The sequence below is a fragment of the Desmodus rotundus genome, chromosome 8 (assembly GCF_022682495.2).
Source record: "Desmodus rotundus isolate HL8 chromosome 8, HLdesRot8A.1, whole genome shotgun sequence".
Taxonomy (NCBI): domain Eukaryota; kingdom Metazoa; phylum Chordata; class Mammalia; order Chiroptera; family Phyllostomidae; genus Desmodus; species Desmodus rotundus.
Window position 1 is genome coordinate 25,061,217 of NC_071394.1, and position 27,317 is coordinate 25,088,533.

Consider the following 27,317-nt stretch of genomic DNA (forward strand, 5'->3'; position numbering starts at 1 on the left):
CACAGTCGAATATATCTTAGCATACTGTCGAACAAAAATCAAGATGTTGGTAAGTTTCTGGTACTGAAAGGCTGAGGAAGAGGAGGGCGGGCCCCTGGGGAGCCATGGAAACTGTAACCGGGGGAAATGCAGGCAGTGTTTTCTAGTAGAGGTTCTTTTAGAACTCTCTACACTCCCCGGCCCTCCTCCTCCCCACACCATGCAGTTCCGATTTGCTGAAATGCACAATTATCCATCCTTTCTTATTTTGAAAGAATATTTTCCTCGTTAGACACCCCCTTCCTGACCTATCTAATAATGCCACAGGCCATTGTACACAACCTAACATTCTCCAACCATATGCCCCCCACAGTGGAGTGTCTTTTGCCCAGTAATCTGCCCCCCACTTTCAGACCAAGTGGTCTGGGTTGGAGCATGGTACCAAGGGCAGGGCCAGTTCCCACTCTGCATTCTCAGGGACCGTGTAATTGGTTCAGAAGCATCACCAGACACGAGTCACCAAATCTCAGGACCTCTCAGGAGCTACTGGAAAAGAGCCTCTCTCTTTGCCATTAGGACTTGAGCCTGGCAGCTGTGAGGTGGGGCTGTGGCAGTGGTCTGGCCACCGTGAGGGGCAAGCCTCTCTGACAATGGAACCCACCCAGGAAAAAGGGCTTGAGAGATGAAGAAGGGTCAGGGGGTCCTTGACAGCATCTGAGCCTTGAACCCTGCCTCACCCTGAGCCAGCCTCACCCTTGGCCTTTCTGTCCCCTGAGCCAATACAGCCCCTTCTCTCTCTCTCTCTCTTTTTTTGCTGACAGTTTTGTTTTTGTGGCTGTTGATTAGTTCATTACTTACTAACAAGAAAGTCCCAGCTGACACACAGTGCAAACCACAGCTATGTCCTTCAACAGCACTCATCCAAGCTCTCTATTCACAAAAGATTCTCTCTCTCGCTGGAGCTTAAGCTGGGATCTGCCCGGAGTGCAGACATGTCAGGGCGAACGGGTGGGTGCTAGCAGCGTATCTGCATTGGGAACGAAGGAGCCTCCCCAGAAATAACTCGCCTTAAGGGAAGGGAGCCAGGCCCAGCAGGCCTCGCCCAGTAATGAGGAGAGCCAAGCCTCAAGGTCGGAGGCGAGAAACAGCTCTAAAGAGAATCAGTGTCTGTCCCTCAGAGCTGTCTTCTGCCCAAAGCCTGACCCCAAGGAGAGGAGGGGGCCCTAAGCGAAAATCTCAGAAAGCTATTTGCCACAAATGATCTAAGACATGGGAGATAAGCAACACGACTTGGGGGTCCCCTCTAAAATTACCACATAAAACAAAAAGGGGAGAGGTCTTCTCCCTTCTTTATAGGATAACCCTGCTCATTCTGGGCGTGTTGGTTCTACAGCAGGGCTTCTCACCCCCAGCACTATTGACATTTGGGGACGGATAACTCTTCGTTGTGGAGGGCTGTCCTAAGCATCTCTGGATGGGTGGCAGAACCCCTGATCTCTCTCCTCACTAGGTGGCAATAGCGGGCACCCCCAAGTTATGACAACCCAAAATGTTCCCAGACCTTGCCAAATGTCCTCTAGGGGGCAGAGTCGCCTGATTAAGAATCAGCGCTCTAGAGCAGCTGTGTTGATCATGGACAGTGCAGTAATCCAGGGCCCACTGGAAACAGGCAAAATAAATGCTGCAAAAATAAATGTGCGTGGACCACAGGCCAGTGCCCAGAATGTGCGGGGGTGGAGGGCTAGCAAGGGATGGGCAGTTTTTTAAGTAGAAAGTTAAAAACCGAAAAGTAAAAACAGGACCCCATGGCAGCAGAACAGCAGCTGGTGGGACTTATCTGTGAGTCGAGCCCTGAGGACCCATGAAATGCTTTGAGACACCTGCCAAGGGCTCGGGTCCTGAGAGGATAAGTTGTGGCAAGAAACGATGCAACACGCTCTTCACTTTTCAGGTGAGCCCATCTGTACCCAGAGGCCAGTGAGACCCAGCAACACCTGGATTGACTTTGGAACATCCCATAGCCTTGAACAGCACTAAATAGCCTAGTCCTCGATTACCCACTGCTATTCTCTTGGTCACAAGTCAATTTGCCAACGGCTACAGAGTGATAAACTGCATTTCTGGGGCACAGGGGACAGAGGAAGGAGGACGGTGTTACCAGGGCAAATGCAGTCGACAGTCTCCAGGGCAACAGGAAGAGGAGGCATGGAGGCAGACAGAGATTAATTCCTGTGGGCCATGGAAGTGGGGTGTGATGACAAGAGGCAAGCCGTTGGGATTTTTAAGAGGAACTCCATTCATTTAGTCACCACATTTTTTTTTAATTTGGCCTGTTAGGTGTAACACTGAGGTGCTAGAGTATAATGAGAATTGGCTTTGCTGTCAGACAGAGCTGGGGTCCAAGCCCCTCATCCTCTCCTTCTTGTTACGTGATATTGGGCAAGTTGCTTCTTAAAAAGCGGCTAGAGCAGGCCTAACACTTAGTAGGTGCCTTACCATGCTAGCTGACCTTCCACGAAGGGAAGCAGGAGCTGACTCCCAGACATTTGCTGAGTGGACAGTGATCATTTCGTGCTGTTACCTGATGGCCCCTGTGGGGGAGTCACAGACAGATGAGGTTTGGTCCCTGCCCTGACGGGGCCTGGCATTCACACGTCAATCCCATCCATCAAAACTCTAGATTATCTGCAAGTACAGAGCCCGGCACGTGGGCCACACTGAGCCAAACACAATTCCCTGGCAACAGGTAGAGAAGGAAAAAGAGGTCTCCTATGAAAACGAAATGGAAGGCCTCTAGGCATGTACTAAATAGCTGAGGAGACAAAGCAGCGAACCCAAGTTCCCAAATATTCACTCCCACCGTGCAGTGCGTCTCAAGTTCAAAGCCCTTTGCACACTTGTGACTACTTCATTAATGATTTGGTCAATGTTTTCTCTGGGGTTAGAGGACAAGCCCTGTGAAGGCAGGGACTACGTCTGACTTACTCTCCATTACACCCTTAGCAACAGCACCGAGAAGACCCCCAGAAATAGTGCACAGTCACACGCCATGTAAGGCTGTTCCAGTCAAAGACACACTGCATTTGTGGTGATGACTTCATAAAATTGTAACCTCAGTACAACCTTTTATGCCCTATTTTTACTGTGCCTTTCCTATGTTTAGACACACAGATACCTACCGTTGTGTTGGAGGGCCTACACTATTCAGTACAGTAACTGCTCTACAGGTTTGTGCCCAGGAGCAACAGGCGCTACCAGACAGCTTAGGTGTCCCATAGGCTGTGTCATCCAGACCTGTGTGAGTGCGCTCTGTGATGTCCGCATGGTGACGAAATCACCTACTGACACATTTCTCAGAATGTGTCCCCATTGTTAAAGTAGCACATGGCTGTACGCCTTGAATTTCAAACATCACATTTTTGTTTCTGAAATTAGAGCACAGTTTTAAATTGATGTGCCTACTTAACCTTCTCAGTGTCTTTTCTCCTAAAAGCTGTTATTAAAATGATTTCACAGCCTGCAGAGTTCCTGGAATCACAGAAAGGGGTTTTCCAGCTAACTGAGCAAGGGAGGCAGTGCCTGGTCAATTGCCCGGGCTCCTCTGCTCCCATTAGAGGTGAGGGATGGGTTTCCCTTCCACTGCTAGAGCCCAGAAAGTTCAGGGAGCGAGATGCCCCATCATTCAACCATGTCTAAGGAAGACACAGTTTGCCACAGGTGTAACAGGAAGGTTAAAGAAACAAACACAAGTTTAAGGTAGGGGCACCTAATAAAATATACCTCTAGGTGAGCACAGGTACCTATGGAATTGCCGTATAAACTATCCCCCGGAAATGAAGCGTCTTCCATGGAAATGCAGTGAACGGCAGTGAACGGCAGTGAACGGTGCACACCTGGTGCTTGATGGAGGCCACAGTGGTCTCCGTTCTCCCAGACCACCTGTGAGGCAGTGAGGCCGGCTGGCTGCGGAGGCCTCTGCATAGGGTGTAATGCTTTCTCAGGGGAAAAGATAGTCTCTTCAGTAACGGTCTTGGGAACACTGGTTATCCACAAGCAAAAAATGAAACCGGACCTCTCACAAAACTCAAAGTGGAGTAAAGGTCTCAGTGGAAGACCTGAAACTGTGAAACTCCCAGGAGAAAACATAGGGAAAAGCTCTTTGACGTTGGTCTTGATGATGGTTTTTTTGGATTTGACACTGAAATCATGAATAAATAAGCAACAAAAGCAAAAATAAATGAGTGGAAGTATAGCAAACTAAAAAGCCCAGCAAAGGAAAACCATCAACAAAATGAAAAGCAATCTGTGGAATGGGGGAATCGGATATATATTTGCAAATCATATATCTGATAAAGGGTTAATATCCCAAGTATAGAAGGAGCACAGGGCAATAGCAAACAAATAAGCAAGCAAACAAACAAATAACAACAAAGAAACCCAAACAACCCAATTAAAAAGTGGGCAAAGGACCTAAACAGGCATTTTTCCAAATAACATACACAAATGGTTAACAGTTACATAAAAATGTGTTCAACATCACTAATCATCAAGAAAATGCAAACAAAAACTGCAATGAGAGATCACCTCACACCTGTCAGAATGGCTGTCATCAATAAACCCACGAGTAACAAGCGCTGGCGAGAAGGCGGAGAAAGGGAACCCTCGTGCACTGTTTGTTGGTGGGAATGTAAACTGGCGCAGCCACTGTGGGGAACAGTATGGGGGCCTGCAAAACGTTACAACTAGGACTATCACATGACCCATCAATCCCACTTCTGGTGTGTGTCCGAAGAAAATGAAGTCACTATCTCGAAGAGACATCTGCACCCTCATGTTCACTGCAGCAGTATTTGTAATAGCCAGAATGTAGAAACAACCTCAGTGCCCATCAATGAGTAAGTGGATAAAGAAACGTGAGACACACACCCACGGTGGAATGTTGCTTGGCCATAAGAAGAAAGACACCGGGGAAGCCATGGTGCGGCAGGGTGCGGCACAGCTTGGGCTCCTCTGTCCCCTTGGTGGGACGTCTCTGGGGCGTCCGCCTCCACCGCCCCCGCCACCAGGTGGGGGTCTCTAGGGCGAGGAGGAGGAGGAGAAGCGCGAGCTCAGTAACACAAGCACACAAATAAAGAACAAAGTACTTTGTGAAACATCTTCACCAGAGTATAACGTTTCGGTGCTTGGCAGCTAGACTCCTTGTGCCTCCACTATGTGGTAGACCACAGCTAAGGAGTCTGTGAGGTTAGGGCTTGCAGCCTGGATGAGGGATGAAGAAAATTCGTCAAATTATTCGAAAATATAATTACGTTGCTATGAACACCCAGTTGTAGGTGTGGCTGCAGGGCCTAGTGGAAAATGCAGGAGCAATGCTGGCAGTACCAGCTATTGCTGTGTAATGTACACTTGTTCAAGGTAATTCAGCCAGGATGACATTTATGAATGAGCAAGAATACTTCTAGGAACCTCAATTTCTCAGTTTTATTTTATATTTAATTTGACAGGGGACACGTATGCCCAAGATTTTACAGAGCCACTAACAACATCCGGTATCCAGTTGAGAAAAGCAGAGGAGGAAGGAATTGAGACCCAGTTCTTTGCAGAGCGTCTCAGGACATCCGGAGCGGCCCTCTGGGAAGCGGTCAATTCAGTATCATTTCATAGCGATTATGACTTTGGCTACTTAATCAAAACCCTGACCAATTCTAACTTGCCTGAAGAAGAACTTGACTTCTTTGTGATCTTTCCATTATTTTTCCCCCCCCTGTCATTTAGGATGTGAAGTGCCTTAGGAAGAGCTGCCAAAGTCTCACAGGCGGCCTACAGGAAGTTGCTGAACAGTGGGGGCTGGACCAGACAGGACCACAAACGTCAGGCGGGTCTGATCCCTTGCTCCCGGGAATGGCCTTTTTCAAGATGAGAGAAGTGTTCTTTGAAGATGGTGTTTACGTTGTTGATGGTATTGTGGTCATTTGTGCAGCCTTGGGTCTCATTCACCCCACATACAGAACGGCACAGGGAATGCACATGAAGAAAAAGCCAACCAGCTGTCGTGAGGTGAAATAACCTTTTTAGTTCTATTTTATTTGAGCTACACACACACTTGTATACAGGTTTCATCTCTGGTTGAATCCCTTGGACAACAGGCGGTACTTCTTTTTTATTTCATAGCTCATTTTATGTTTGTAGTTCAGTTCTAAATATGACCATTTCTATCTCAGAGATTAAATAGAAAAGCGTTCAGGTTAAATTTGGCCTTAACTTAATATACTGGTTAGCGGGCATGTGTGACGACGAGTGGGAAAGCTGCAGCACATGAACGTGAACGTGAACTTGGTTGATGTTTCCCCTTTCCTAAACTAACTAGCCCTGCCTGTAATGTATTTCCCTGTTGCATGTCTCCCTTCCATTCTGCAGGCGATTCAGGTATTTGAGATTGTGGGCCATCCAGCTGGGACTTTAGAGAGTGATTCTGACTCAGATCCTCTCTTTTAACAGAAAATTTGGTTTTTCTTGCTCTTAGCTGGAAAAAATGACCATCTGCCAACTTTATAAAGGATTTACTCATTTGTGACCCAAGGAATATAGCACATACATTGTGCAGAGGGTTGATTCAGCAAGGCTACAAAAAAACAAAAAGACGAAAAACTACCGAGGACCTTAACAACTGCTGTTTCTGTAGCAATGTTTAGTCTTCCAAGCACATCTAGTGTCTGCCACCTCCTAATTGGCATGTGCAGTCTGCTCTGTGATGAAGAACTTTTTCAAGCCAGCTTTACATCCTTCAGGAAAAATCCCTTGTTTGTGACTGGATGTTTATCATCTGCCGGGAAACTGGTCTCCAAGATGCTGGAGCTGCTGTGGTTTTATGCAGCACCCTTCCCTGTCCTGCTTCTTTTCATTCCATCACTGTTCACCCTTATTTTAATTTTTTGAAAATGTATAGCCATACTTATGAGCTCTTGATTTGTTGATTATATCAATCAATTTCATTAAAGTCCAAAGATAGCAAATCTTTAGATATATTTTGTACCAAGTTAAATTAGAAGAAAAAATGTGCTTTAATAGGTGTTACAAAGATAAAGAATGGAGAGGCTTGGTGCACAACAACAAAATACAAATATATATATATATATTAGCTATATGTGTGTGTACACATATACACACATATAGCTAATATATAGCTAATAAAATTACCTGAGGAGTAGAATGTTTATTTTTTGTATATGTCCTTGCAATCTCTTTATACATATATTGACAAAAGGGACTGTAAAATGTTTAGCCATGCAGAGTATGCGACTAGCCCAGCACACATGGAGGAAGACATTGTGGTAATTGTTCACTCCGCCCGGAAGCGAGGGACTGCAGGTTACGCTGTGTGTTATCTGCGCTTCAGTCAGTGATATTGGCAAGTCTCCAAAAGTTAGCCACCTTGGTTTGCTTTCCTTGTACATGTTTCATTCTTGATGGTACAGGGCTGTAACTGGGTGGTCCTTTTTAAACAAAACATTATTTGCAAAACAGAGGGCATTATGTCTTTAAAGCTTTTGTAAATAGAAGCTTCAGAAATGTTTTCTTATTAAAAAAAAAAAAAAGAAAGAAACTAAGAAACCCTACCATTTGCAACAACGTGGATGAATCTTGGGGGAATTATGCTGAGTGCAGTAAGCCAGACAAGAAAGATAAATACTGTATGATCTCATGTGTGAAATCTTAATAAAACAAAAAACTGAACTTGGGGATTAAGCCCTTAGTCTGCTCTTGCAATTATTCAAACAATTGAAGTTTTAAAAAATTTGCTTTTATAATAATAATAAAAATTGCCACCTACCTTTTTGAAAAAAATAAAATAAAAATAAAAAACTGAATTCACAGAAACAGAGTAGAATGGTGATTGCCAGGGATTGCGGGGTAAAGGTGAAGTGAAGGGGGCCAACTTTCCAGTTGCAGGATGAATAAATTCTGGAAACACACAGCTTGGCGACTAGAGCCAACACTGCTGTGTGGGTACTTGAAAGTTACCAAGAGAGTAGATCATTGAGTTTCTCACCACACACACACACACACACACCACTGAAAGGTGATGGAGGTATTAACTAACCTGATTGTGTTAATCATTTTGCAATATTTTTGTATAACAAATCATCATGTCATACACCTTAAACTTACCCAATATTATATGTCAATTATATCTCAATAAAACTGGGGAAAAGATAAATTATAATGCTTTATTAGTACCATTGGGGTTAAACCCTTAGGTTCAAAAGGTTTAGCAAGCTTTAGGATACACTGTGATTTTTTTTCCACTAATGCATTCGAAAGTATTACTTAGTATAATGGGTTGTGTCCTCCCAAAATTCATATGTTGAGGCCCTAACCCTCAGGACCTCGACAGGACCTTATTTGGAGACAGGGTTGTTACAGATGTAATTAGGTGGGAGGAGGGCATTAGAGTGGGCCCTAATCCAAGAAGACTGGTTTCCTTATAAAAAGGAGAAATCTGAACTCAGACGCAGACACGCAGGGAGAAGCCACATGAAAGCAGATGTCGAGGCCCTGTTCTACAAGCCTAGGAACCCTGAAGTTCGCCAGCAAACCCCCAGGAGCTAGGGGAGATCATGCAACAGAGTCTCCCTCACAACCTCCGAAAGGAACCCCGCCCGCACCATTCATTATCTTGGACATCTAGCCTCCAGAGCTGGTAGAGAATAAATACCTATTGTTTTAAGCCACCCAGTCTGTGATACTTTGTTACAGCAACACTAGGAAACTCATAGTTTAGGAATTAAAGAGAAAGGAGTAGCAGGAACCAGAGGGTGGCAGGTGGCCAAATCCTTTTTCCCCTGAGAATGACGGTGTCTGGGGGAGGAGAGAAGCCTGCTATCACACAGATTCCCCGTCTGCAATCCAGTCCCACCGACTCCCCTAAGGGTTCTTGGGAAGCACTTATCTTTGAGGCTCGGGGCAAAGCCCCTCTGTGTTCCTTGCAGCCACCAGTGTCTTTTTTATAGGAAAGAATTAAAGTAACATAGGAACAAGGAAAGGTATTGATAAACTTTAGACTTTGATAAATTAACTATGTAAGTGAAAACTTTAGGGTAACCACTACAATATGCAAAAATTCCAAACTCGTATAGGGGGAAAATATCAGAAATAAGAAAAAAATCCAAAAGAAGATTAAAACAGAAAAAAAAAAACCCAGAAAAGTTTGAAGGGTAAAGTGGAAGAATTTATGTGTCTGTTTCTGAGCAGAAGGCAGCGGCAGCCCCGAGGAGACAGGGCCAAGGATGGGAGAGAAGGCCTAAGGGGCGGGGAAGGTTCGAATGGTTAAAGAAAGGCAGTGAGGGAAGAGGCCGATCCAGACCGAGTCACATGATCACCTTGCAGTTATCAGGGTCTGGCCGAGGTTTAAAGTCATGATTTTGCAGAAGAGCCAATCAGCTACACATAAAAGACCAAATCAGGCACAAAGTTGCTTAGTGAGTATAGAGTCAGACCAGAAAGAAGTAGAATAGAGGGTTTTGAGGCTGCTCCACCCAGGCTTTGGAGTGGTGACACTGGGGACAGTAAGACTGCTCTGCTACCTGCCATTACACTAGTGCCCTCCCTTCGCACAGGGCTGGACAAGAAACCCAGACCTTCGTACTCAGCTCCCGCTTTGACCAGCCTCCGAAGGTGCCCCTACATCAGGCAAGTTAGAAATCACCTGAGTCAATGAGAGCCGTCTGGGGTTCAGCCCAGATGGGCCTCCTCCGTCTGCACCCAGACGGCCTTCTGTGATCAGCGGCAGGTCGTCTGCCCTCCTGGGAGGGCTCACCACTTCCGGGTGCTGCTCTCCTCTATTTTAAATCGAAGATTCTCCTTGGCTTCAAGTTCAGGAGGCGACTTCTCACTATGTTTTTGTTCCTCGCCCCCGCATACCCTTACAGGAGCATTTTGAAGCCCCTGGGCCTAGCAGGGGAACAGAAGGCGGCATGAACCAGGGGACCACCGACACCGGCTGTGTGACTTTGGGTGAGTCACTAAACCTCTCTGCAGCACTTTCTCACTAGTAAATGAGGGATCAAATGTGAGATTAAATGAGATCATCTCTATAAAGCACCTAGTTTACTGTCTGATACATAGTAGGTGCTCAATAAATGGCAGGTCTCTTCCCCTGCAGCTCTCTACATTGTGTCCACAACTCTTACAGGAGACATCGTGTGGTATGTAGAATAAAGCTCCCCCCAAAACCCAATCTTAACCTCCAGAACCTGTGAATACATTAGGTTACATGGCAAAGGGGAATTAAGGTTGCAGAGGGATTAAGGCTGCTAGTTCCAATTAAGGTTGATATTTTAAACTGACTTTAAAGTGGATAATCCTGGGTTATCCACATGGGTCCAATGCAGTCACAAGAGTCCTTAAAGGTGGAAGAGGGAATCAGAAGAGTGAGAACCCAGAGGCAACGTGACTACTAAAGAAAGACACAGAGATGCAGTGTCGCTGGCTGTGAAGGTGGAGGAAGGGGCCATGAACCATGAAATGTGGGCGGCCTCTAGAAGGCGGGCGGGGCAAGAAAACAGATCCTCCCCTAGTGCCTCCAGAAAGGAGCACAGCCTTGTCTGACACCTCAGCCTGGCAACACTGCACCAAGCTTCTAACCTACAGAGCTGGAAGATAGTGAAGTGTTTAAGCACTAAGTTTGTGGTCATTTGTTATAACAGCAACAGGAAACCAGCACATCTGGCATGATGGGAGTTTTCCTATCCTGCTTTCTGGGATCACGCATGGGAATTCAGTTAGACTTCTATGCCTGGGGTCAATCTGAGTAAACCCATGTAGGATTACTCATAGTTAGTAGGGCAGTATGGAGTAGGGATGGTGGGGCTGCATAGTTATTCATCCCGACCTCTGTTAGAAAAGAACTGACCCTGCTCTTCTGTTGTGGCTGAACTGAAGCCGAAATAGCCATCTGCTGCAGGGGAACATGCCTCGTGACACCTGGGCCAGAGAGGCTCTCCCACAGTCCGAACCACCTGGTCTGCGTCCCTCCCCGGATCCGGTCCTCCCATCTCCTCCTCTCTCACCTACACGTGGTGCGTGGCCATGCCACCTGTGCCGCACGTCTTGAGTCAGCAGAGCCCTTGGATGGTTGTGTCTGTGGGTGAGTCCAAAGGCAAGAGGGCAATGGGCTGGTGACCAAAACCAGGGGAATGAGGACAATGGGATTTGGTGATGGAAGCAGTTTGAACATGTAAGAGAAACAAGACATTCCCTGTTGTCCCCCACTTCCCATCATCTTTGGCCTTCTTGCTTGTCGCCCACCCAGCAGCCATTCCCTTCCTTCCTGAGAGACACCATCTCCAGTGACAGAGGCTGAAATGCCAGCCCGGCTCTCCCAGCTCCTCAGCAGCCCCTCTCCAGCCTGAGGGGACAAAGCACGTCTGGTCTGAGATAGTGATGGTAATATCTTCTCCTCTCCCAGTGATTGTTCTGGGGTGAGCATGTGATTTCGTTCTGTCCCATGAGATGTAAAGGTCATCTTCTACGGGGCTTCTGGAAAGGAGACAAAGGGGGAGACTGCACTCCCTGCCTGTGAGCACTGTAGTGTGAGAACGAGTGAGGGCCTGTCCTCACAGCAAAGGAGACCTGGAAGGCTGACCCTGCCGCGCCGGGCAGTTAACACACCCTGGAGTGGTCCTGCCTCCCAGCTGCTTGCTAGGGGTGATGACAAATTCCTTACTGTCCAGCAGCCCTTGGAGGGGATTCTGTTACTTGCAGCTGAAAGCTCTCTCACAGATAAGCATTTTGGGATTAATGCAGACCTCAGGGATTCCTGGCCACTTAGCTCCTCCTGATGGAGACATATGCACAACCCAATCAATGAGACGGTGTCCCTACACTTAGGACCTCACACTCCAATGCTGTGAGGACAGAAACCCCTTCCCACCCGCTCCACCTCTGGACTCCAGGGTCATGAAAATAGTGTATGAGTCCAGTCGCTTAACTGTCAACCCACAGTTAAGTCTCACTAGACAGCATTGATTTTTGGATGGCAAATTTGTTCTCTTAAAAGCTCAGAAAGTCCATATATATTCACCTGCTTAGCCTCTCTCTCCCTCTTCTCCATAGAGTGCAAGAAAAGCCACTTGGGCACAACAGTGGCTGAGGCAGACCCTTTGCAGAGTTCAGCTCAAAAGTGAGTACCCTTCGAACACTCTGATGTTGTGTGGACCTAGACAATAGCACGCTGGGAAGGGAGCTGGCTGGAGCCTCACGCAATAGCCTCAGAAAATGTAGCTAGAGTGTAGATGTTGTACAATTGCAGATAAAGAAGTGCAGAATTCTCAGACGTGAATTAACTCTACGGCCGACCAGGGTAGGACGTGGGACAGCAAAGGAGGCAGAATGAGGACAAAAGGAGGAAAGGCTCTGGACAAAGTAGAAAGGGAATGTCATGTTCCATTCTCAGCTAAGAGCTCCACTCAAAATCTCTGTGAGAAGAAATCAGGAGCTGGCCCCAGAGGGACACTGGAAAATCCATCTGGTATATCAGGTCTGGTTATACGTATCCATGGCCAGTGAACAGGGGGGTTTACTCTATAAGGCAGCTTCGGAGTTTCTCAGCTTCACTTAGTTGCAAAGTCCCAGGCTCATGGGACACGACTCTAACCTGACACTAACGTGGGCCCGGCCACCAGTGCAGCACAGGGCCACGTCTGAGCAAGACACATCCTGGCCTGGTGGGTCTAACCGCACAGCAGGGGCACAAGCTAGAGGTGACTTCAAGCAGCAGGGGAGTCACGGTTTCTAAGAGTCTGAATTCCCACCTCCTGCAGTTACCCTGTGGGCTTTTGGGCAAGCTGCTCATTCTCACGACCCTTTGCTTGCTGGTCTGTGAAATGAGATGATAGCATCTACCTCACAGGATGGCTGTGAGAATCAAGTGAAATAATCCATGCAGCATGCTTGGCCCATAGAAAGTGCTAAGAGGGGTTATTGTCTGTAATAGCTACTATTAACCAAATTCTCTTTTATTCTGTTAGGGCCATTCGGTCCAAACCCTCTGTAGCCGTGGACTCCCTAGGTTCTGGGGAAATCAGCACACATGGAGACCGACAGGATTCAGCTACAGCTCAGGAGGAATTTCATTAATGGCATCGAGGTACCTCAAACCACTCAGGCTACTCCCAGTCACAGCCGGACTCCCAGGGAACTTTGGCAAAAATTAATGCTCTAAAATTACAACTTCCCACCAACCCGGCCCCCCCTCCCACATCCTTACGACCAGGGGAGTGGTAGGGAGGGACCCTTACGGGAGAGCCAGTGGCTACTGTACCTCCACTCTTTGTCCTGACAATGTCTCTCTTCCTTTAAATATTCCAAAAGGCCCTAAACCCCAGGGGAAACTCCAGGGGCAAACCCCAGGGTGGTTTTCCTCTCTTCATCTTTTATCCCAGGGAGAGGCAAACCACCTCTTTCCCTTTCCTTATCAAGCTTAGTTTGTAGGCATGCTGTCACTGAGGTTAGAGAGTTCTAACCTAATTATCCAGAAAAGAAAGGAGAGCAGAAAAGCCCTAGATTTGGGGTTATCCAGAGTCACCTGCCTTAAAGAAGCTGGACTGATAACAAAATCTGAAGATCTGAAAATCTTTGTCTTGGTTCATTTTTAATATTACCTTTATCTTCACATAATCTTTGCAATTACACCTCAGCATATTTTTCTCCTTTCCAGAAAGGGTTTCCCCAGGAAAGCTTGCTGAACTCCAAGGAACTCCAAGCAGCACCCCACCTTGCCCCCCACTCTCTCCCTTATTTTGTCTGATCCTCCTCTGAAATCCTAACGGTCCGTAGTTTCCATGTTACCTCTCCCTGGCCCCTGCCATGGATCCCAGGAGGGAGGCCAGGGCTTGAAGGATGCTGACGTTGGAAGACTCCTTCCTTAAGCTGCTCCAGTGTGTGAGGTCGATGCTCTGTATATAAAATATCTGGGAGGCAGCTCCTGTGCCAGCCAGGCCTGGACTCACGCTCTGCCAAGATTTTATTTGGAGGTTAGCATCCAAGTCTTGGTTCCAGAGGCCATTTCCTCCCTGGAGCCAAGCACAGGGGCCCTGGTGCAGCCAGCCTGGAAGTCCCAGGTTCAGGTTCCTGTGCAGTCAGTTCCCTGAGAACCTGTAATGACTGGTAGCAACAAGCCACTGGCACCACCCTGCTCTGGTCTCCGCACGTACTGCTTTAACCCACCTGTTTTCTTCTTCCTCCGGCTCCTGCCGTCTTCTGTTCCCTGTCTTGCAGTTACATTCCTCTCACTAGCCCACCTGTCCTAGCGTTGATTTCTTGGCTATCCATCTGCTCCCTTGGCTTTACAGCTCCCCATTTCTGCAGCCCTGTCCCTTGTCATCCTCTCCTGGGCCTGCCAGCAATCTCAGAACCTGGCCGTCACATAAAAGGAAGCTCAGAACCTGGCCGTAATATAGAAGTAATAGTTGTGAGCGAGGTTTTATACATTATAGACTAGTAAAGACAACTTTAGTAGGTAGGAAAGGGATGTGAAGGTTGTTATTTACATATAAATTAAGGCCCAATTTTTCAGAAGCCCTGCACACGAGGAACTGCCCACCTGCCAACACCCTTGGCACACCTGAAATGCAGAGTTTTTGCTTTTGTCATATTATTTCCTCAATCCATTATTACAGTTCTAATTTGGAAAGATGTTCTCAGGAAAGGTTTTAATACAGTTTCTTTTTTCTAAAGACTGTTTTGTTCCTCTTCACAAAGACAATTTTCTTTTCATGCAGGTGAAAAATATATTTATGCTTTGCCCTGGGCCATGAGACTCCCTTCATGAGACTCCCCTATGCCCTGAGGCCATGCTGACCCTCCACCTTTTCCCCCAAACACCACCTTCACACCGCTTCCACTCACTGCTGAATACACATCTCCGGCAATGACCTGCCCACAGCCTCATCTCTCCAGTACGGCTACCAGTTCTTTTGGGACAGAAACCCAGTGTCAGTCATCTTGTAAGCCTGGAACCTAGTATGGTACCTGGCATATAACTGGTGCTCAAAAGTTTTAATGGCTCCAAAATGACTGCCTCAAATCTGTTTTGGAATAAGACAAAGTTTAACTAGCTGTTTGCCTTTGGGGAAGCTGTCCCCCTCCCACCGCTCAGCTGTAAAATGAGGAGTTTGGACCGGGACTAGTGAATCTCTAAGGCTCCTGTACTGCTAAGTCTGTGACTCCTCCTAGGGAGTATGGCGTTTCTGCCCAGCACAGCCACCCTGTAATTGGTAGTTTTATTTGTAAAGAACAATTATCCGAAACTTGGGAATGTTAAAAGATGATTCATGCCATGTCCGGAGCACTTCCTAACAAGCTCACCTGAAAGCCCTCTGCCTCTGTGGGCCCTAGGGTCTAGAATCATGGTTCTCAGCCAGGACGACGTCACCCCAGTAGACATCTGGAGACGCTTTGGTTGTCAACTGGGGGGCAGCTATCGGCATCTAGTGGGGAGGGGCCAGGGATACCATTAAACTCCTATAACGCACGGCACAGTCCCCACTACAGTTTTCTGGGCCACAAATGTCGGTAGTGCCAAGACTGAGAAACTCCAGAGTGTGCGGCGTTGTTTGCGCTTTTGACTAGGGCCCAGCCATTTCACAGTTCTTTGGATGGATGACTGATGACTCTTCCATCTGAGAGAGGAGATAATCCCAAGACCATGGGGTAGTTTTCCCCTCATAGGGTATAACAAGTTTTGTATTTAATTGAGCAATCTTATCTCATATTTCCTTCTTTCTACAGCCTCCTTTAAAAAGTTCCTCATAGTCTCTTTTTCACCTGAGTCCTTTTATTTTTAAATTAAACTTTTTCCTTTGAGATCATGTGAAGATTCACACACACTTGTGAGAAATAACACCAAGAGATCTGTGTGCCCTTTCCCAGTTTCCCCGGACCCCAGCACAAGAACACGTCCAGGATGTTGACATTGGTGCAATCCACCCATCTTATTCAGATTTCCCCAGTTTTACGTGACTCATTTGTGTATTTGTAGTTAGTCCTATACAATTTCTTCACATGTGTGGGTTCATATAGCCACCACCACCAGTCAAGACACAGAACAGTTGCATCAGCACTAAGATCCCTGGTGCTGCCCTTTAATAACCACACCCTCATATTCTCTTCTGACCTGGCTGTATCATCCTGCTGTGACCCTCACTAATGAGTTAGCAGACAGTTGCACCTGCTGACTCTTTGTATGAGAGTTTTTAATATTTAATATTTTAAATATTTTATATTTTATTAAATATTATTAATTTAACATTTTGAATATTTAGTATTTTAATATACGTTTTTAACATTTTGAGAAACATACATTGATATATTCCTTCGGCTTTAATGAAGTTATCCGATGGGGTAGCAGCTCCGGGCTGAGCTCTGATGACAAGGGTGGACTGGATGGTTCCTAATTTCTCCACCAGAAACTATATCAGTGAAAATCGTCACCCTATGTGCCTGGAACACGGGTGACCTTCATAAAGCTACTCATTTTCTTTGTGATTCAGTTTCTTCTTCTGTAAAATAAAGACAATAACAACTCCTATTTCAAGGAGTTCACGGAGAAGTCAACTACAGATGCTTCTCAACTTACAATGAGGTTACATCCTTGTAAATCCATAGTAAGCTGAAAATGTGATTAATAGACCTAACCTACAGGACATCATAATGTAGCTTAACCTACTTTAAATGTGATCAGAACACTCACATTAGCCTACAGTCAGGTAAAATCATTTAACACAAAGCCTATTTTCTAATAAAGTTTTGAATCTCTTATGCCATTTATTATGTGTATCCTATTATGTGTATCATGGTACTTTGGTACTATTATAAAGTCAAAAAAATCTAAGTGAAGCCACCGTAAGTTGGGAGCCATCTGTAGTTAACACACAGAAAGCACTTAGGGTAGTGTGGTTTGGTCTCTCATTTAACACCCTTAACAACCCTATCATGTAAGGACTCTTATTATCCCAATAAACAGATAAGAAAAACAGGGTTAAGGAAGTTCAAGTAACTTTCCCAAAGTCTTGATTTAGTAATAGGCAGAGTCAGAATTATAACTCTGGACTCTGTGGTTTCAAGTATTGCCTTTGCCCTACTCACTTCACGAGGACATTGGGCAGCTGTACTCAATAAAAACCAGAAACTCAGGTTCCAGAGGAATCAGGCTGCTGAGAAGTTGGGGGATTTTGCGTGGAATAGGTAGCTAGCAGAGAAACAAATTCTGAGATTCGAGTACCCCCACCATCTTATTTCTGGAATTTGAGAAATATCCCTCTGAACAACAAATTCAACAACAAAAAAATACAAAGGAAAAACCTGGGTAAATTGAGTGAAAGAATGTTTTGCCTACATCTTCTTCCCACCCAAAGCTGGAAACACATGGGGAAAAGAAACCAGGACTCATCAGCTCCAACTCATTTAGCAAAGAGAAAAGCAGAATAGTAGAGAGGCAGGCTGGGAGGCCCCAGAGCCTCCACCCTCAAAAAGCCGAAATGTTTGATTCATAGTTCTTCCTTAGAAATATTAATTTAAATTGAGGCACAATGAAAAACCTCCTGGATCATGTCTGAGGCAAGATAAAACTTCAGCCAGACAATAGCCCAGGAATTGAAAGCTCACAGTTGGAAAAGGCTGGGACAAAACCAACCAAAGGCAGACCTTGAACTATCCTCCCTGGTCCTTCGCATCTCAGCTTCTATGGAGCTAGGATCACACGGGGCGAGGGCTACAAATGATGGGCCACAGAGAGGAGTGGGTACAGGGCTGGGACAGTGAGAAAAATGAGTTAGTACTGTGGGCATGTCTGGGTGCTAAGATTGTCCAAGTCCTTTCTTAGCAAGATCAGCGCACTCTTCCACCTTTTTCAGCAGCGGCCGCTTCCTCCACGCACTCATATCCCTCTCCCCTGCCCCGTTTTTCCTATAGCACTCATTGCTAACATACCAGATACTTTTCTTTCTTTATTTTTAATTAATCCATTATGCCTTATTTAGGATTTAAGTATGAGGGCGGGGATTTTTGTTTATTTTGTCACTATTATATTCTGCAGTGCCTGGAACAGTGAATGCCTGACATATAACAGGTGTTCCACAAATACCTGTGGAATTAATTTAGAAGTGATTTTTCTCATGTGTGTGAAATATCCTTTCCAATGAAATGGGCTTGTTCATGCCCTGATGGCAAAATTAAAAATTAGCAAATCTATATTAGCCTGTGCATATACATATTTATTCCATTTTAATTTTACACAATTTTTTAAAAAGTTTACTGATCCACCCTGGCTGGTTGTCTCAGTGGATTGAGTGCCAGCCTGCGAACCAAAGAGTCACCAGTTCGATTCCCAGTCAGGGCACATGCCTGGGTTGCGGGCGTGGTTAGGACCCCAGTAAGGGGTGTGCGAGAGGTAACCACACATTGATGTTTCTCTCCCTCTCTTTCTCCTTCCCTTCCCCTCTCTCTAAAAATAAATAAATAAAATACATATTTTTTAAGTTTGCTGGCCCATGAATTCTAAAGAGCCTGGGACTCTGGTGTCAGGGAAAGGTTTTGGAGTAAGGCAAGCTTGGTTTGAATCTGGCTCTACCAGCTGTGTGATCTTGGGAAAGTTCTTTTGTATCTGTAAGCTTTAATTTCCTCACATACAGAACAGGACTAGCAATTGAGAGGGTGACTTAGAGAAAGCAGGGACCTGGTATGAAGTGTAGTTCGACGAGTAAGGGTCTGTCTCACAGCACTTGCGGCTCAGCTGCGGCACCGGCAGGCCTCCACCAAGGCCTTGTCTCAAAGGCCCTCTTGGGGTTTGCACTGTTTATTTCTGCGGCACTGCCAACAGCTGGGGCCAAGCCAGACCAGGGAGACCCAAAGGCAGTTTCCCGGCATTCACAGGAGTTAACCTCAGTTCACCATTCAGCTCCTTTACTATAAATATGAATGATTAACCCAAAAGGTTTCAAGAAACAACTTCCAAATTGCTGAACTCCATTTGCCTGGGGAGGGTGACTTCTAAGACCCTTAATAAATGAAGAAGTTGATAAATGAACTCCTCCCCGCAGCATGACCAGGGAAGAGAGGAATCAGGCCAGGAACTATTTATTGCCAGAAGGACATCCCTCAGAAATGACAACAAAGCGATCCTGAAATGAGAACGTAAGTAAGCAAGAAAACAAGCAGCATTTCATAGCAATTTGATTTGCACACGTTTTCAATTTTATATTTTTTGCTTTTCTTCAAGCACAACCTTGCCTCACGTGAACTCCAGTTCATAAAATTGGAGAGTGATGTTAATAAAGGAAAATAGAGTTGTGGAGACAGGGAGAGTGAGGACAGAGGTGAGGTCTCTGCTGCTTCGCCTTGGGAAAAATAGAGCTGAATCAAAGCAGACAGAGGAGTCTCTGGGCCTGCAACTGTTCATTTGTTTGTTTGGGGGGTTTTTTGGTGGGGGTGGGGGAGTGGGTTGCAGATACCTGAGTAAGTGAGGAGGGTAAGGCAGTCTGTGGCCTTCAGACAGGCTCTGTCCCGGAGTTATGTTGGGTGGAGACCAACCTGCATAATTCCATGCAACGAAGATGGAAGGGGGAAGTTTCCTACTTTAGAATTCTTGGCTTACAGACCCTGATGGTTTTTCCCTGTTGAAGGTGTCCATTCTAACCTATTTAGAGTGCTCTGCCCCTTAAGGATTCCCCTGGGACACTGTCTTTGGTGAGACCTAGCAGCATTCACCCATGGGGACTGGAATGGAGTGGAGGGAAGGCACCTTTGCGGTGCAGACAGGGAGCACAGAAAGTGGGCTGGCTGGCGTCCCTGCAGCAGAAGCCCGAGGACGTGGAAGAGCAGCGCCTGTGCTATGAGGGTCGGGGAGGAAGCCTGTCCTGGGCCTTGGCACCAAGTTGCTTTGCCCAGAGCTGCAGCCTTGACACAGTCTGTTCTCACCAAACACACAAATGACTTTCTCCTTAATTCCCAGAACACACAGGCTCTTTTTTTTTTTTTAATGCTGGAGGGGTTTCCCTGACAACCAAATTGGAATTTTCGTATTGGTCCTTTCTTGCAAGAAGTCCATGTTGATGCAGGAGGCTGGAGGAGAGGATGCAGGGCCCAGCCCCGTTTCCGCATCTAATGAGCCATCAGTTTCTGGGGCTTGAACCCTCCAAAAGCAGTGCTGTGTCCTGGTTGCGTAATTTCCATTTTCAGGATTGTGGCTGGATCAAGGCCACCCGTATTCTCTGCAAGGACAGCTCTCGCTCATTGTGAGAATGGTGTCTTTTTTGTAGCCTCTTCCTTCTTTGTGTGATAGCTTTTTAAAAGCAATTTCCCAAGGGCCTTTGGTTCCTACGAAAGCTGCAGGAATGGGGCTCCAGGACCATAACTACTTTTGCATTCTGCAGGTTAGTTTCCTCACTTCTGGCACCACGGTTACTAGTTACTTACATTCAAATTCAACTTTGTCAAGATCTCTAAATTGAGTAATATTTTTCCTAATCCCTTTTTAATGCGTTGAAACATGAGATCATTGATATCTAGTCGATTTAACTTTAAACATATGGGTTAGAAATCTCTGGGTTTTGTAAATAGTTTTGACACACATTTCATAAAACCTCTCCTTACCAGGTGCCTACTACATGCCGGGCGCTTGCCTACACTGCGATCAATGTGTCTAGAAGTGCAGGCTCAGCAGCTCCTGGGGGGACTGAGGATATCCCCTCATGCTTCCATTTGGATGGTTGTGCTCATCCGCTTCATAGAATCCCATGATTTGATGCCCATGTTCGTGTTGTTTTGAAGGCTGTATTGGCACCAACTCCTTTAATAGTCCTCAGAAGTCAGAAGAAAAGACTATATAAACAAGACCTCTGTCCTGTGTAAGGGAAGGGAAAATGCCATCACGATGAACACTTCTGAGTTATTGAAATAGAGAAAAGGGAGGGGGACTTGAATAGTCACCCAGCACGAGAAACTACAGGAGGGCTGAGCTGGAGACGATGGCATCACCACTGCAAGCAGATGGGCACACAGTCCCCATCCTTAGAGGGACCAACTTGCAGTAAATGAGGGACGGCAAAAGATGCATCGCGGTGAAAATGAAAAGTAACTGTGATGATGATGACGGGTCCAGGGACGGTCCACTGTGCTCCCAAATCAAAAGCATTGAGTGGGCGAAAGTGAAATGGAAAATCAGCAAGCATATCTTTCTAGTATGAAAGCCAACAGGCTGCCACTCAGTTTTTACAAAATTATCTATCAAATTAATGCTATTGTTCAGAATGTCACTGGCTTCCTAGTTTCTGGGTTTCTCCTTTGTAAATTGTTTTTTGTTTAATGAGCTGCAAATTGTTTTTCATTTAATGAGCCTAATGAGCTGTAAATTGTTTTTTGTTTAATGAGCTGTCTGCTTATGAGCTGTCACTGTAAGAAATAGCCTTATCTAATTTAATGTGTACATTTTAAAGTAGATTATAATTTAAAAAACAACCCACCCTGGCTGGTGTAGCTCAGTGGATTGAGCGTGGGCCTCCGAACCAAAAGGTCGCCAGTTCGATTCCCAGTCAGGGCACATGCCTGGGTTGCTGGCCAGGTACCAAGTAGGGGGTGTGTGAGACACAACCACACATTGATGTTTCTCTTCCTTTCTTTCTCTCTCCCTTGCCCGCTCTGTAAAAATAAATAAAATCTTTAAAAAATAAAAATAAAAAACAAACCCTGTTTAAGTTATCTCTGGGATCTATTAACCTTTGCACCCGGGAAGTTGGCGTTAATAGCCCCGTCTCATTATTTATTTATTTATTTAATCCTCACTTGAGGATATATTTATTGATGAAAGAGAGAGAGAGGCATGGATCGGTGGCCTCCCATTTGCGCCCCATCCAGGGATGGAGCCCACAAGCGAGGTATGTGCCCTGGCCGGAATGGAACCCACAACCTTTTGGTGTACAGGATGATGCTCCAATCAATGAGGCCAGAGCAAGAGCCCCATGTTACAGGGAAACTAGAGATTAGGAGATGTAGAAATTTGCCTCGGCAAATAAGAAGCAAGCCAGAAAAGAATTCAGAGTACCTAATCCTCCCAACCTTCTACTGCTTTCCTAAAGTAAAAGATGCTCCCTTTCATGGGTTGTTTGGCCTCCATGTCACTTTGTCAAAAAGTAGTTCACCCAAAACCAATTCCCTGAAAGAGCAATTTGCCAAAAGCTAATTAGTCAAATACTCCTTTCACTGAAAAGAAAAAGAGCCACACGATCAGTCGCCGCCCTAAGCACTATCAAACCATTATCTCCGGAGTAGTCTAGAAAAGTGTGCTCTGACTGTCCGGGGGCGGGGGGGGGGGGGGGGGGGGGGGGCGGTGCTGGAGCAGACCAGGACCAGGAACAAAGTGGAAGTCCAAAGAGGAAGTGAGGACAGCAAAACTTCTTGTGAAGGGAAGCCCAGTCACTCCCACCTAAGAGAATCCTGCATTAACATGCTGAGATAAAGCAGCGGCAGCAAAGTTGAGGTAGCACCAAAGCTGGGTGTGTGTGGTGGATTCCCTAACAAGCAAATTAATTTGTGGAGAGTCTGCCTTTGGACTGATAGAGAAGCAACTCTTCTCTCGTGTAAGTCTCGATTTTCAGTGGGACGCCCATCTTGCCTGGGCCTCCTGAGTTCACTCAGGTTTACCCTCTGACCTGAGAGGTAAACAGCAATGGGGGAGATGGAGTCTCCTAGTGAATCTTTCCTCGAGGCTCCCTCCTCCTCACCTTGCTCTCTCCTCTCCACATGTACGTGTGGTCACCCGGCACTTATTTATGTGCCCTTTAGAATTTCAGTTGTGCTCCTAGCACAATTGAAAAACCCTAGAGATGGCCACCAGGCCAGGTGAGGAAGGGACTTGGAAGAATCCCTACAAGGGGATGAGAATCTGGATTGCACAGGAGACTTTGGGGGGCTCAAATTGTATTCGGGGGGCCCAGTAACCCCAGAAGGAAGAGGCAGTGGGAGATAGAGAAGGAAGTCCTATTGGCTTGTTGTTGGTTTCATTGTTGCTGGAAGATTTTCCAGAGTTTTGGTCTAAACGAATGAAGATATATTTGGATTCTCTCTCTCTCTCTCTCTCTCTCTCCTTTTAAAGATTTTATTTATTTACTTATTTTCAGAGGGAGGAGTAGGGAGGGAGAAAGAGAGGGAGAGAGACACCAATGTGAGAGAGAAACATTGGCTGCCTCTCGCATGCCCCCAACCAGGGACCTGACCCACAACCCAGACAAGTGCCCTCACTGGGAATTGAACCCGGGACCTTTCTGTTCACGGGCCGGTGCTCAATCCACTGAGCCACCAGGGCTCACTCTTTTCCTGCTCTCTCCTCTGCTCTCCTCCTTTTTCCCCCTCTCCTCCCCTCTCCCTCCCTCCTTCTCTTTTTTAAAATTCCCTGACTGGTTTTCCTAAACTTTAGCTAGCTCTGTTTGGCTTGATGGTTTTCCAAAGCTATCAGATAGGCATTTTAAAAGCTAGCCAGAAAAACAGGACACCTAACAGACATGTGCTGCACTGTGACAATTTTTAGTATTTGAGAAAACTTAAGACAAATACTCAATGAAACTGCCAGATAAATGATACAAGAAAAAAATCCCTGTTTCAGAAAAAATCACCTTCCATTTCTTAAAGCACATTCAACTTCTAAGGAAACCGAAAACTTCTCAAAGCACTTCCCATTTCCAAGAACATTAAACACATAATTTGATATCCATCTGTATTACTTTCCTGGAGCTGCTATAACAAAGAACTGTGAACTGGGTGGCTTAAAACAAGAGAAATTTATTGCCTCACATTTTGGAGGCTGGAAGGGAAGTCTGATCAAAACGCTGGCAGAGTTGATTTCTTCCGGAGGCCCTGAGAGAAAGCATGCCCCGTGCCCCTCTCCTAGCTTCCGGTGGTTGCCGGCAATCCACCACGTTCCTGCCTTGTAGATGCATCGCTGTAATCTCTGCCTCTGTGTTCACACAGCGTTCTCCTCTCTGTGCCTGTGTCCAAATTTCCTTCTTCTTAGAAGGACATTAACGATTGGACTAGAGCTCATCTCCACCTGGTATAATCTCATCTTAACTTGTTTACTCCTGCAAAGACTCTTTGTTCTCCTAAGGTCACACTCACAGGTACTGAACTTGAACATATCTTGCTGGGGAACAAAATTCTATCCACCACTTCGTTCAGTAAAAATCACCCAAACCATCAAATCAATTTTCCACACCATAGCCTAGGTGCTTTTTAAAACACAAACAAAAACCAAAACAGCCTCATTGAATTCCAATTTTTAAAAGAAAAATTGTATAATTGCATTGCAATTAACTCTGTTCCACTCCCAAGTCCCACCAAAACACACGTAAGTGATCTTTAAAGGATATAAACCTTCAAGGACAAAGAGAAGGAGAGAGAAGACAAGCTACAAACTTTTGGAAGCCTGAAAGGTTCCTGTCGTAGAAGTCCAAGAAAGATGAGTAGTAGGCAGACGAAGGGAAAGTTAAGAAGCGACACGGTTCCTGCATCTCTATCCCCAAACAACACAGGGATTGGACACTTTCCCAAGTGGAAGAAAAGGGGTTTGTGGAAAATCAGCGTAAGAAGCAGTGAGAACCCCAGATTCTCTCCCCTACAAAGTATACAGGGGTGGGCAAAAGCAGGTAAGAACTCTGTGCCAAAGTGGGCTTGAGTGTAGCAAGTAGACTCCCAGAAGGTGAAAACAATGGAGGCCAGCACTTTGGGAACGTATGAGATTGCACCTACGTGCACTGTGCCACTGTGCCATGGGGTAATAAAGTAACCATAATGCCTGTCTTTTCCCATAGGACTTGTAAACCTGCATTTGCCCACCCCTGTATTTGAATGACAGCCTTCTCTCCAATCTGAAAGAGGGTGTAGTTTTATTTTCTGGTTCAAGTTTCTGGGCTAAGGACCACTAAGAACAATGGAGGTCAGGGCTACTGTACTGAAAAAGGAGCATGTAGATACAAGACTTCTTCCCCTACTCAGACACAAAAATGTCCTCCAAGTAGGAAATTTGAAGAATCTGTTCAGTGGAATGTAGTCACCCCCTCCCTCCCAGGAAAGGCCTAAAAAATACAAACATCAAGAGTTCTTCAAAGGAATGACCCAGCCAGATACTCTACAGTGAAGAGCATTATCCTCAACCTCGTGTGTAGAGCTTCCAACCCACATCTTAGTTCCCTCTCCTCATACATGAGCAAACAGCCAAGGGCCACCAGACATTTGAGGGAAACCTCCAAAAGAGAGTCAGGAAGAAAAATAAACAGGGGAAAAATAAACCTGAAGTAATGAAGGTTACACAGGGGAAACAACCTAATTAAAATCACCATCAGAGAGCTACTGCATCTAAAAACTGAGAACAGGATGCTATAAAAAGGAACGTTCTGAGAAACAAAGGAGAGATCTTAGAAATTAAAAACAAGGTAGGAGAAAAAAAAAAAAAAAAACCTCAGCAGAAAAGTTGGAAGATAATGCTGAGGAAACCTCTCAAAAAGTAGAGCAAAAAACCAAAGAGGTAGAAACCAGGAGAGAAAAGACAAAAACGTTAGAGGACCAGTCTAAGAGAAAAACAAGCTTTTGAGAAAATGTTTCCATAACTGAAGGCTCTTAGGTTCCAGATGAAGAAAGGCCCACAGGAGGGAGGAAGGAGGTTAGGGTGAGAGGCACCAGCTGGGGTGTGGAAGGGGGTGGATTTCATACAAAGGATCAGGAATCACAGTGACATCAACTTTCTAGACAGCAACACTGGAATCTAGGAGACATAGAGCAATATCTTCAAAACTCTAAGAGAATGTGATTTCCATCCTAGACTTTTACACCCAGCCAAACTATCAACTAAATAGAGAAGGCATAAAGAAGTTTTTGAAAAGCAAAGACTCAAAAAAATATCACTTCCTACGCAGGAAGCTACTTGAGGCTGTTCTTGGCCAAATAAAAGGAACAACCAAGCAAGTGGAAGACCCAGGAATCAGGAAATATGGGGTCAATTCAACACAAGGGAGAGGCCGGGGTCTCCAGGTTGATGGTGAAGACAGACATTGAGGTAAAGAGCTGTGGAGCCAGCCTGGAGAGCGACTGGCCCGGTCAGAAAGCTCCTGGGCAATTCTTCACAATGAAAAAAACCGATACCATTCCTAATGTGTTTAAACGTGTTGAAAGGAGGATTACACAACAATAGCATCGTTTAATGTGAGTTAGTGATGAGTTCAAATTTTTAAAAAATTCTTAGTGCAGCAAAGATAAAACTACTGTGTGAAAGGAAAACAATGGTATATATCACATGGTTCAGGTGTGAATAGTGTTTACAAAGTCATAAAAACACAAACGTGAACACCGATCTAACCAAATTAGGGTGCAACCACATTGGGAGTCAAATCCCTACCTTCCCTGTGGGTCATCAACAGACCAGGCCTTAAACTTGAAACATCAAGAGGGAGTAAGAATTGCATATTATTTAGAAACATGGATGTGAAGACCGAGAGAATTGGCTGGAAGAGTTGAAAGGGGTTACCTCTAAGGAACTGGAAAACTAGGGAACATAACAGAGGACTGTTGATTTGCATAGCAAGCCTTTTAGAAATGACTTGTATTTGACTCTAAAGTCTGTGCATGTATAACTGAAAAGTACTTATATATTTTTTAACATAATTGGATCAAGTTACTTTCCTGCTCAAAAACCTTCCAAGGCCTCCCTTTGCCATTAGGGGAATGTCGAAGATCCTTAGTAGGACTTGTAGGGGCCTGTGTGATCCAGCACCCCCCCACCCCGGGCTGCCTCCTCTCACTCCCGCTCTCAGGGTGCTCCCACCACATCCACTATCTTTGACTATGTTTCCCACTTTGTAAGTGCTCTCTAAGTAACTGTGGAGTAAATAACTTCATTCATTCATTTAGTGCAGCGATTTTCAGCCGGTGTGCCGTCACAAGAAATTTTAAAACACCCAATACCTGACTATTTAGTCAGGGGCACTGACTTTCTTTCCCTTTAAAAAATGACAGCAGTCAACACAATAGCCATCTGGTGTGAATAAATCAAAATTGTACCTATTTTTTGTCAGATGGCAAAAAATGTATATTTTTCGTGTGCTGCAGAATTTTAGTAATTAGTTCATGTGTGTCATGAGATGAAAAAGGTTGAAAAATCACTGATTTAGGGTAAAGAGTAAGGTCACTTCCCGGAGTGGGAGGAGACTAACATTTGGTCTCTCTCAGTCTCAAGCCCTTTAATAACATCTATTTCTCTGTCATCCCAAGAGTAAAACCTGCATTACAGAAAATTAAAA

The 27,317-nt window shown here is 45.5% G+C and overlaps 1 protein-coding gene and 1 pseudogene across 1 annotated transcript in view; one reads left to right on the top strand and one right to left on the bottom strand.

Moving 5' to 3' along the window:
- Window positions 1-27,317, bottom strand: part of BAALC (BAALC binder of MAP3K1 and KLF4) — a 77,437-nt gene that overhangs the window by 34,790 nt on the left and 15,330 nt on the right. The window lies entirely within an intron of this gene.
- LOC128781508 (CCR4-NOT transcription complex subunit 7-like) lies at window positions 4,916-6,045 on the top strand (annotated as a pseudogene).